The sequence below is a fragment of the Schistocerca cancellata genome, chromosome 6 (assembly GCF_023864275.1).
Source record: "Schistocerca cancellata isolate TAMUIC-IGC-003103 chromosome 6, iqSchCanc2.1, whole genome shotgun sequence".
NCBI classification, from domain to species: Eukaryota; Metazoa; Arthropoda; class Insecta; order Orthoptera; family Acrididae; genus Schistocerca; species Schistocerca cancellata.
In genome coordinates this window covers 570,992,046-571,005,188 of record NC_064631.1, presented here as the reverse complement: position 1 = coordinate 571,005,188, position 13,143 = coordinate 570,992,046, and positions in this window count along the sequence as shown.

Below are 13,143 nucleotides of genomic sequence, written 5' to 3'. Positions count from 1 at the left end.
GGACGACAAACAATAAAACATTCCCTCTCAGTTGATTTAAAACTCCCAGTAGCTGTGATACCCGTCTGTCCCTGAGGTAACGACCAAATTTATTTACCGTTAGCTTATTCCAAATTAATCAACGTCAATTAAAATTAAGCACATCTCAAAAATTAATGCCTGTGTCTTTATTTGTTACTCAGCGCGAAAACTTCCCTCTGTAGAGGCTCTTAACGGTAGATGGCATGTTTGGATTCAGATGTTAGCTACTAGATGTGTATTGGTACAACGTTGGGTTGGACAAACACTTGATTCGGGTCGCATGTGACCAGCGGCCGCCGTTTGTCAACTACTGTGTTAGACTATCGTCGCAGCTGTATGTTTTGTAAACTTTCGTATTAATGTTTTGAGAAAAGAACGTCCATATTCCAACTGTAAATGGAGTGTGCTTCCATAGGTTTGGTACGCCCCAACACGACAGAGGAAGACACTGAGCTGGACGAAGGCGCGTGGTTCAAAATGGTTCAAATGGCTCTGAGCACTATGGGACTTAACATCTATGGTCATCAGTCCCCTAGAACTTAGAACTACTTAAACCTAACTAACCTAAGGACAGCACACAACACCCAGCCATCACGAGGCAGAGAAAATCCCTGACCCCGCCGGGAATCGAACCCGGGAACCCGGGCGTGGGAAGCGAGAACGCTACCGCACGACCACGAGATGCGGGCGAAGGGGCGGCGAGACGGCAGTGTGATGCACTGGCTGCAGTCGTGAAGATAGCGGAAAAGGTCCGTCACGCAGCATAATAAGACGCCATACAGTTCTTAAGTGCGAAATAATGTAGTCGGTTGTGGCAGGCGTACGCTGCCTGTGGTGTACAATACATAAAAAACTACTGTCCACATTTCTAACTGAAGTTGCGGCACTGAACGGGACTCGCAGGCAAAGCAACCTCCATCTTTGGCTGTCGGACGCTGGCGTCTGTCTGCAATTTGACGTTAGCCGTGGAGGACGGCACTGCACAGATGAGGTGGCTGGCGGAGCGGTGGCGGTAAGACTTGCGCCAGTGGTGTGAAGCCTCCCCAGACATGCACGAACTGCAGAAGCTCAGACTGGCGCTGTCCGTCACGGGATCTACCCTACCCGAGAGTGGTATTTATGTACGAGTAGATAAAGATGCAACTCCGTATCTCACCCAATCCTATCCCACTACGCACGATAGTGGCAAATGTTTGACAACCATACACGTCTGGTTCAAATGGCTCTGACCACTATGCGACTTAACTTCTGAGGTCATCAGTCGCAGCCAGCCGGAGTGGCCGTGCGGTTAAAGGCGCTACAGTCTGGAACTGCACGACCGCTACGGTCGCAGGTTCGAATCCTGCCTCGGGCATGGATGTGTGTGATGTCCTTAGGTTAGTTAGGTTTAAGTAGTTCTAAGTTCTAGGAGACTTATGACCACAGCAGTTGAGTCCCATAGTGCTCAGAGCCATTTGAACCAATCATCAGTCGCCTAGAACTTAGAACTAATTAAACTTAACTAACCTAAGGACATCACACACATCCATGCCCGAGGCAGGATTCGAACCTGCGACCGTAGCGGTCACGTAGTTCCAGACTGAAGCGCCTTTAACCGCACGGCCACACCGGCCGGCTCATACACGTCTGAACTAGCGATATACACAGTTTTTCAATTGAGGATAAGTGGTTTAGTTCTGACAACCAACGGTCCTCCCATCATTTTAGACTTGAGGTGAGTGAATTGCTGACCGTTATAAACTGAGAACAAATGAATTTAGAATTTTCCTGACATTTAAATGGTTCAAATGGCTCTGAGCACTATGGGACTTAACTTCTAAGGTCATCAGTCCCCTAGAACTTAGAACTACTTAAACCTAACTAACCTAAGGACATCACACACATCCATGCCCGAGGCAAGATTCGAACCTGCGACCGCAGCAGTCGCGCGGTTCCAGACTGTAGCGCCTTTAACCGCTTGGCCACTCCGACCGGCCCTGACATTTAATAAAAGAAGAAATGAACTCTTGTGTTTCGAACTTAAGATAACAGGGGTAGAATAAATTGTTTAAATTCTGACTTCAGAGGGAAAATTGTTTAAAATATGGATAGCTGGGTTACCAGTATTTTTAATTTTTGGTTTTGTGGGATCCCAGTTTTCAACTGAAATGGAACTGAATTTAATAGAATTTGATCTCGTTTGGAGTTAATTGGTAATTTCACATCAGCAGTGCAATGCTCCATCTTGATTTTTTTGACTTATAGACAGGAAAACTTGGCCTGTCAGAGGGAAAGGGGTGGAGGTGACCTCATATCTCTTGTTCCAGAACAATAGAGGGGGAGGGAGGATGATATGAAAAACCACTTAAGAGAACAACAGGGGGGATTAGGAACACTGTTTCAGGACAATTGTGGATTAAAGAATGTTAGGAGGATTAGAGAACGACGGACCACTGTTCTACAAAAAAATGGTTCAAATGGCTCTGAGCACTATTGTACTTAACTTCAATGTCATCGGCCCCCTTAAACTTAGAACTACTTAAAACCTAACTAACCTAAGGACATCACACACATCCATGCCCGAGGCAGGATTCGAACCTGCGACCGTAGCGATTGTTCTACAACTACAGAGGAGAGAGAGGATTGTAGTGATGGCATTCTTTGTTCCAGAACAATATGCAGTTAGGGAACAATAGGAGTGTTAGACAACAGTAGTACATTGTTCTAGAACAATAATGAGGGGGAGGGGAGGGTTTGGCAGCACCCTTCGGTCCCTACTCTAACCTTCAGCAACACGGTGTGGTAATAGTGATTGTAATATACTTTTAATATCTGTTATTATTTACATCAATAAATCATATCAGTTAAGAATTCGGTTTAATTATTCTGAAAACGTGTAATTGAGCAAGTTTCAAACTGTCTGACACTGTGTATTTTCACAAAACGTGATTATGGATCTACACCATACTCTACAAGCCACCTAACGGTGTGTGGCGGTGGGTACTTCTGTATCACTATCTGATTCCTCTTCCCTGTACCACTCGCGATTGGTACGTGGCAAGAATGAGTACCAATACGCCTCTGTATGAGCTCAAATTTCTCGAATTTTCTCGTCCGTTTCGCGAGATGTGTGCGGGTGGAAGTAATACGTTGTCCAACTCTTTGTGGAAATTGCTCTCTCGATATTTCAACAGAAAATCTCTCTGTCATGTACAACGCGTCTCTTGTAACGTCTGCCACTGGAGTTTGCTGAGTAACTCTGTAACGTTGTCGCCCCTACTAAACGATCCCGTGATGAATAGCGCCGATCTTCGCTGGTCTTCTCTGACACTTCTATCAGTCCTCTCTGGTAAGGATCCCAGATAGACAAACAATGCTCAAGAATCTGTCGAACAGGCAGGCACTTTATTTGCCACTTCCTTCGTAGATGAGTTACAATTCCTTAAGATTCTTCCTGTAAATCTCAGTCAGACAACTGCATTTCCTACAATTTGCTTTATGTGGTCCTTCCAATTAATGTCCTAGACATTTTACTATGAATACTGTTTCCACCAATTTGTCATAAACAGCGTAGTTTTGCAGTAATGGATTTCTTTTTCTCTGTATGCTCAGTATGTTACATTTATTAATATTCAGGATCATCTGCCAAAGCCTACCACCATTCGTCCACCGTCCGTAGGTCATTCTGCAAATCGATATTGTTTTCTGGCATTGCTATTCTCTTGTAGACAACCGAATGATCTGCAAACAGTCTTCTAGAGCTTTCGACGGTATCCACTACATCATTCATAAACATTATGAACAGTAACGCTCCTATCACGCTTCCTTGGGATACTGCGGAAATTACATTAACATCTATCAATTTTGTTCCGCTACGAGTGACATCTTGAGTTCTATCTGCAAGGAAGTCTTGAATCCAGCCGAAAATACTTTCCTGAAGTCAAGGAACAAGGCATCAACCCGAGGGCCGTTGTCTAATAGCGCTATGGGTCTCACGAAGGAACAGAGCGAGCTGAATATCGAAAGAACTCTGTTTGTGGAAGCAACGTTGATTTTTATACAGAAGATTTTCGTTCTCCAGAAACGTAATAATACGTGAGCACAAAACCTTCTCCGTAAGTCTGCCACAGACTGACGTCAACGACATAGGCCTATAATTACGCGCATCTGTAATCGCAATATATTACCAGCTATAAACAACATTCGGGCATTCTACGAATTTCATGACTGGCATCTGCGTCTAGACAATAATTTCTCTTAATTTCAGTGCATATGTACGCAATTTCTGAGATTTTCTGGCATCTTATGAGTTTTGTGGGTTACGTGTTTCTTAGTAGATTGGCTGTTGTGAGCTGTGTTTATGTATTCTAGAAATTTAGGGTGTAATGTCTTGTTCGAAAAACCTTTTCCCTTTATGGTTTTGCTAATCGATAATTATGAGTTCATGAGTCGCCAGTATTCTGACCCGGTGAAAGAATGTTGAAAGTAGGGTGCTGAGGGAACTCTAACAGTGCTTGAGGCCACGGGCTGAACCCATCTTCTTCAGCTCCGGCGTATAAATAACACTATGGACTTCAGCAGGTTAACTGTTACACGAACAACGTGGTTACGAAGTCTTTCGCGACGACGTTTTTACATAAAAAGTTCTCGCTTTACGTGCTAGTCTATATAAAATCCCAATCATCGCAAACTTGGGATTTTATCAGAATTTGAAGCGGCAAGTGAACTGAGGACATTTTATGAATAGAATGTGTTTATTTACACATAATAAATTTTACAACTTTCGTTTCAGAAGATATGTCACAGGAGATGTAAGAGAAATGAAACAAACGTGAAATAGAATATAATAGGGTCGTCAGAAGATCAATAAAAAATAATGAGAAACAGAATTACAATCAGGACACGTATTTTATTTTAGTGAAGCAGACTAGGGAAAAGTCCAGGTATAGATTTTGTTGTAAATAAGAGAAGAAAATCGACGGGAAGATGATGACTCTTCTCAACGATTAAGACTTCGTTAAGGGGCTTAAAACGCAAGTAGCAATGCCACCACAACTATGTTGTTGTTGTGGTCTTCAGTCCTAAGACTGGTTTGATGCAGCTCTCCATGCTACTCTATCCTGTGCAAGCTTCTTCATCTCCCAGTACCTACTGCAACCTACATCCTTCTGAATCTGCTTGGTGTATTCATCTCTTGGTCTCCCTCTACGATTTTTACCCCCCCCCCCCACCCACGCTGCCCTCCAATGCTAAATTGGTGATCCCTTGATCCCTCAGAACATGTCCTATCAATCGATCCCTTCTTCTAGTCAAGTTGTGCCACAAGCTCCTCTTCTCCCCAATTCTGTTCAATACCTCCTCATTAGTTATGTGATCTACCCATCTAATCTTCAGCATTATTCTGTAGCACCACAGTTCGAAAGCTTCTATTCTCTTCTTGTCCAAACTATTTATCGTCCATGTTTCACTTCCATACATGGCTACACTCCATACAAATACTTTCAGAAATGACTTCCTGACACTTAAATCTATACTCGATGTTAACAAATTTCTCTTCTTCAGAAACGCTTTCTTTGCTATTTCCAGTCCACATTTTATATCCTCCCCACTTCGACCATCATCAGTTATTTTGCTCCCCAAATAGCAAAACTCATTTACTACTTTAAGTGTCTCATTTCCTAATCTAATACCCTCAGCATCTACCGACTTAGTTCGACTACATTCCATTATCCTCGTTTTGCTTTTGTTGATGTTCATCTTATATCTTCCTTTCAAGACGCTATCCATTTCATTCAACTGCTCTTCCAAGTCCTTTGCTGTCTCTGGCAGAATTACAATGTCATCGGCGAACCTCAAGGTTTTTCTTTCTTCTCCATGGATTTTAATACCTACTCGAAATTTTTCTTTTGTTTCCTTCACTGCTTGCTCAATATACAGATTGAATAACATCGGGGAGAGGCTACAACCCTGTCTCACTCCCTTCCCAACTACTGCTTCCCTTTCAAGCCCCTCAACTCTTATAACTGCCATTTGGTTTCTGTAAAAATTGTAAATAGCCTTTCGCTCTCTGTATTTTACCCCTGCCACCTTCAGAATCTGAAATAGAGTATTCCAGTCAAACCACAACTATATAGCCTCACTAAGGTACACAAGATAAGAAATCCTGTAAGACTCATAGTAATATGGGCGCACCAAAATTCCAGCTAGTTAAATACCTGAAACGCATTCTTGGCGATTTTGTGGGCAAATGCGAACACCACATCCACAACTCCGCCGACTTTGTACACAGCCTCAGTGAATTGTGACCCCGCAAGGTGGATATTATGGTCAGTTTGGACGTAGTGTCCTTCAAGAGAGTTCCAATTTCTGATTCCTTGGAAGTAATCGCGGTAAAATTTGACGATTGGTTAAGAGAAATTTTAGACGCTTTCTGACACCTGTTTGCTGTTCGACGGCAAATATTATGAACGAACTGATGGCATGGCGATGAGTAGTCCATTACCGCCTGTCGTGACGAACCTATACATGGAAGACTTTGACGCAAAGACGCTATAATCAGCCAAGTTGAAACCAACGTGTGTCTCTCAGTACGTGTACGGCACGTTTGTAGTGAGGCCATGGAGAACGAGCAAGCTGAAAGAGTTCCTGGAACATTTAACCTCCATCCATCGTAACACTAAATTCACTATCGAACTTGAAAAAACTACCTTACATCTTCGTGTTAGTTAAGAAAAGAATGGACGGTTCTCGGGTTCCCAGTGTATGTAGAAAACCTACGCACACTATATCCACGCCTCGAGACATCGCCTTCCTTCAGAAGGGAATTCATTAGTAAAGACTTGAGGCCAAAGAGCTCGAACACTTTTGGCAAAGAAGAGCATCGCCGAAGAATTACAGTATCCAAGAACAGAGTTCCGAAGGAATGAATACTCAGATCATCAGACTGAAAGGGCGATGCAGTCAAAATTAAGAACGACTATGAAAGAGGTTGAGACTGATATCTAGTAACAGAGGTACAAATCACTTGTCTACCCCCCCCCCCCCCCCTTGCGTGCCTCAGCGATACAGATAGCCGTACCGTAGGTACAACCACAACGGAGGAGTATCTGTTGAGAGGCCAGACAAACGTGTGGTTCCTGAAGAGGGGCAGCAGCCTTTTCAGTAGTTGCAAGGGCAACAGTCTGGATGATTGACTGATCTGGCCTTGTAACAATAACCAAAACGGCCTTGCTGTGCTGGTACTGCGAACGGCTGAAAGCAAGGGGAAACTACGGCCGTAATTTTTCCCGAGGGCATGCAGCTTTACTTATGATTAAATGATGATGGCGTCCTCTTGGGTAAAATATTCCGGAGGTAAAATAGTCCCCCATTCGGATCTCCGGGCGGGGACTACTCAAGAGGATGTCGTTATCAGGAGAAAGAAAACTGGCGTTCTACGGATCGGAGCGTGGAATGTCAGATCCCTTAATCGGGCAGGTAGGTTAGAAAATTTAAAAAGGGAAATGGATAGATTAAAGTTAGATATAGTGGGAATTAGTGAAGTTCGGTGGCAGGAGGAACAAGCCTTCTGGTCAGGTGACTACAGGGTTATAAACACAAAGTCAAATAGGGGTAATGCAGGAGTAGGTTTAATAATGAATAGGAAAATAGGAATGCGGGTAAGCTACTACAAACAGCATAGTGAACGCATTATTGTGGCCAAGATAGATACGAAGCCCACACCTACTACAGTAGTACAAGTTTATATGCCAACTAGCTCTGCAGATGACGAAGAAATTGAAGAAATGTATGACGAAATAAAAGAAATTATTCAGATTGTGAAGGGAGACGAAAATTTAATAGTCATGGGTGACTGGAATTCGGTAGTAGGAAAAGGGAGAGAAGGAAACGTAGTAGGTGAATATGGATTGGGGCTAAGAAATGAAAGAGGAAGCCGCCTGGTAGAATTCTGCACAGAGCACAACTTAATCATAGCTAACACTTGGTTTAAGAATCATGATAGAAGGTTGTATACATGGAAGAACCCTGGAGATACTAAAAGGTATCAGATAGATTATATAATGGTAAGACAGAGATTTAGGAACCAGGTTTTAAATTATAAGACATTTCTAGGTGCAGATGTGGACTCTGACCACAATCTATTGGTTATGACCTGTAGATTAACACTGAAGAAACTGCAAAAAGGTGGGAATTTAAGGAGATGGGACCTGGATAAGCTGAAAGAACCAGAGGTTGTACAGAGTTTCAGGGAGAGCATAAGGGAACAATTGACAGGAATGGGGGAAAGAAATACAGTAGAAGAGGAATGGGTAGCTTGGAGGGATGAAGTAGTGAAGGCAGCAGAGGATCAAGTAGGTAAAAAGACGAGGGCTAGTAGAAATCCTTGGGTAACAGAAGAAATATTGAATTTAATTGATGAAAGGAGAAAATATAAAAATGCAGTAAATGAAGCAGGCAAAAAGGAATACAAACGTCTCAAAAATGAGATCGACAGGAAGTGCAAAATGGCTAAGCAGGGATGGCTAGAGGACAAATGTAAGGATGTAGAGGCTTATCTCACTAGGGGTAAGATAGATACTGCCTACAGGAAAATTAAAGAGACCTTTGGAGATAAGAGAACCACTTGTATGAACATCAAGAGCTCAGATGGAAACCCAGTTCTAAGCAAAGATGGGAAAGCAGAAAGGTGGAAGGAGTATATAGAGGGTCTATACAAGGGCGATGTACTTGAGGACAATATTATGGAAATGGAAGAGGATGTAGATGAAGACGAAATGGGAGATACGATACTGCGTGAAGAGTTTGACAGAGCACTGAAAGACCTGAGTCGAAACAAGGCCCCCGGAGTAGACAACATTCCATTTGAACTACTGACGGCCTTGGGAGAGCCAGTCCTGACAAAACTCTACCATCTGGTCAGCAAGATGTATGAGACAGGTGAAATACCCTCAGACTTCAAGAAGAATATAATAATTCCAATCCCAAAGAAAGCAGGTGTTGACAGATGTGAAAATTACCGAACAATCAGTTTAATAAGCCACAGCTGCAAAATACTAACACGAATTCTTTACAGACGAATGGAAAAACTAGTAGAAGCCAACCTAGGGGAAGATCAGTTTGGATTCCGTAGAAATACTGGAACACGTGAGGCAATACTGACCGTACGACTTATCTTAGAAGAAAGATTAAGGAAAGGCAAACCTACGTTTCTAGCATTTGTAGACTTAGAGAAAGCTTTTGACAATGTTGACTGGAATACTCTCTTTCAAATTCTAAAGGTGGCAGGGGTAAAATACAGGGAGCGAAAGGCTATTTACAATTTGTACAGAAACCATATGGCTGTTATAAGAGTCGAGGGACATGAAAGGGAAGCAGCGGTGGGGAAGGGAGTAAGACAGGGTTGTAGCCTCTCCCCGATGTTATTCAATCTGTATATTGAGCAAGCAGTAAAGGAAACAAAAGAAAATTTCGGAGTAGGTATTAAAATCCATGGAGAAGAAATAAAAACTTTGAGGTTTGCCGATGACATTGTAATTCTGTCAGAGACAGCAAAGGACTTGGAAGAGCAGTTGAATGGAATGGATGGTATCTTGAAGGGAGGATATAAGATGAACATCAACAAGAGCAAAACGAGGATAATGGAATGTAATGGAATTAAGTCGGGTGATGCTGAGGGAATTAGATTAGGAAATGAGACACTTAAAGTAGTAAAGGAGTTTTGCTATTTGGGGAGCAAAATAACTGATGATGGTCGAAGTAGAGAGGATATAAAATGTAGACTGGCAATGGCAAGGAAAGCGTTTCTGAAGAAGAGAAATTTGTTATCATCGAGTATAGATTTAAGTGTCAGGAAGTCATTTCTGAAAGTATTTGTATGGAGTGTAGCCATGTATGGAAGTGAAATATGGACGGTAAATAGTTTGGACAAGAAGAGAATAGAAGCTTTCGAAATGTGGTGCTACAGAAGAATGCTGAAGATTAGATGGGTAGATCACATAACTAATGAGGAAGTATTGAATAGGTTTGGGGAGAAGAGAAGTTTGTGGCACAACTTGACCAGAAGAAGGGATCGGTTGGTAGGACATGTTCTGAGGCATCAAGGGATCACCAATTTAGTATTGGAGGGCAGCGTGGAGGGTAAAAATCGTAGGGGGAGACCAAGAGATGAATACACTAAGCAGATTCAGAAGGATGTAGGTTGCAGTAGGTACTGGGAGATGAAGAAGCTTGCACAGGATAGAGTAGCATGGAGAGCTGCATCAAACCAGTCTCAGGACTGAAGACCACAACAACAACAACAACAACCTTATGCCTGTAGCACAGACTCTAATATAGTCATGAAATGAAGTTCGAAGGGACCAGTATCGTGGTGCAAACACTAAGTTTGTGGGACAGAATAATTAAAATATCAAAAAACTAATAAACACGGATGGCAGATTCAATTTAAATAACGCTTGGGGTGAGGCACTCTGTTCATTAAAATCTCGCCAGTCATGACCTCTACCAGAGTTGGAAATCGCTGGGACCATTTACATTTCACTTAATATCCGTACGAGCTCTGAAAAACAAAAGAGCATCCAATGGCATAGTGGGCGCTGGTAATCGAACTCGGCTATAAATAGCGGCACGAGACAAACTTCGACCGTATATACTAGTAGACTGGCCTTGCTGTGTAGAAGCTATAGGGATGGTGTGGCTCCAACATAAACCACGTGACTGTTGGCAAAACGTGGCGGGATTTCAAATCAGCGGTCTGCCATCCTATGTTTGTATCGTATTTTCCCCACATTTCTCAATTGCCTGCCAAACGCTTTCAACAAAAATTCCTTTTTTATCTGCGTAAAATTATGCCATAACTACATTTGGCCTGGATTTGTTCACAGTACCATTTATAAAATCTAACAAATACATCGAACGCCACTCTGGTGGGCAGCGGACGAAATTACTATAAACTATCAAAGTAAAATGTCGTTAAAATTCTTTTAAACAGTAAGAGTGGGCTCGTGTCAAAACTTTAAACATTGGATTCGCCGCGTTTTGAGCTCTAGTCACTTATAAAAGAAAATGGGATATGGGAATTACGTCAACTATAGGTGCCAAAATTGTCGACCTTAGGAGCAGGTCCATTTTAGAGTATCAATTTTAGGTGCACTTCAAAGGTTCAGTTCCCACTAATTTTACAAAAGTTTAAACTATCAGTTAAAAAAAAAAAACGTAACGTGCTACAGTTCTATTCTAATACAATATTTTACTAACTCGCAGTTATCAACACATTCTAACAACATTCAGACTTACAGGCATTGGAAGCACAGATTTCAGAAGACGAGGCATCAATCTAACGAACGCCTTTACGGAGCTTAGGCCTCTTCGATTTCATATGCTCCGGAAAATCAAAAAGTGTCGGGATAGCATCACTACTTAACCAATTCCCTCCAGTCTTAGCCCTATAAAAACATCAGGATTAAAACTGACAGACACTGTAAATATAAATTATAAATATACATTGTAAATAATAACTAACCTATCAAAACACTTCTCCCCGAAGTGCTTCGAGCAAAGGCGCGTATGTGCAGATGGTTTAAAGTTGTTCCGTTTCAGGGCCTATATCCAAAGCTGCCTTCGGTTTTCATACTTAGGGTAACTATGAGTAGGAACGAGAAACAGTTATACTTACTTCTGTAACCGAATTATTACAGATACTTTCCAAAATGTAATGAGTCTGACTTTACAGGCATCACTTTCAACACTTTAATTTACGTGATACTCTATTTCAAGTGTAAAAAGCATATAAAAGTCACTTGAGCAGATTTCAATAAACGCATCTGCACTATCATAGAAACCCTTACACGTGAAATGTAATGCCATTTCCCCCGACAAAACGCTGAGTACAGCCATAAGCGCAACACGAAACAACCATGTTTTGGTAACATTCACGTGACTTCAGCTCAGAGATGTTGGAGCCACGAAAATGACGTCAGGGCCAGTCTATTATATTTATGGTCGAAGGAGACAAACAACAGTCCACGGTCTCGTTGGAGTCCATGCAGGAAGTACATTTAACAGCAAAACTCGTAGCACCAGAAGAAGATGGTTGGGTCGGTCGTTGAGATATTGTGTAGAAAATGGAAAAACTATCCGGCAGGACACGCAGAAGCTCACTATTAATCAATCGTGCCGAGAAAGTCTCAGAGATCAGAAACGATAACAAGAACATCGTAGACTATCCTGAATTAAACAAAGCTCATGGAGAATGTCTTCATGATGTAGAAATGGTGAATGAAAAATTTATAAAAGAAACAAAACAAACTAGTCGAGACAAAAAAACTTGTGTTGGAGTACTTCAAATCAACCCTCAAGTCTTTCATTTTGCAGCGACTTCCCCTAACCAAAGTCAGTTGAGGTGGAACTGTGTCTACGCAAAGTTCGCGGCAACCGACATTTTAGGCGTCCATCTCTCGAACGTGAGTAACATGGTCTGCGTCGAGGTAGTTCACCACGCTGCATGTGAACTGATCTTCAGGGAAACGAGTCACAGCCTCTAATTTTGCCACGCCGATGGCAACGTAGGTAATGTCAGCATGGATAGCGCTGGATTAGACATGAGAACCATAGGTATATTCAAGTTACCTTTTGAATTACTGGCCGAGGAAGCTGTTGCGGTGCTCCGTCCATACGACATGGTGCACAACCACGTTGCGGAGAAACGGACGCAATTCAAGACTTACCCCATCCTGAATGGAGTCTCTCAGGCCCTGATTGACCTATGCAGCTATATACCATCACATCTCCAAATTACGAGTAGTGGATGCTGCACCATTGTTACGAGTATGCACGACAGCCAACCAAGAACTCATCCTGCGTGCGGTGAAGGGTGACAGCTGCACCCCTAAAGCATTTAACACAGACGAACACAACTCCGACCCACGTACATAGTATGTATCTCCCACCTCGTCACACTGCCTTCGCCCTCCAACCCATTGCGCCAACCTCAAGTACATCTCCCAGATGATCTACCAACCTGAAGAGACGCCAGTCCTGCTCCACAATCAACCTACAGCTGATTGGCGATGCTGCCGATGGCTGTAAAACTCAAATAGAGTCGCTCATTGTGTTGACTGAGGCCTTTGTGACAAACCGATGCAG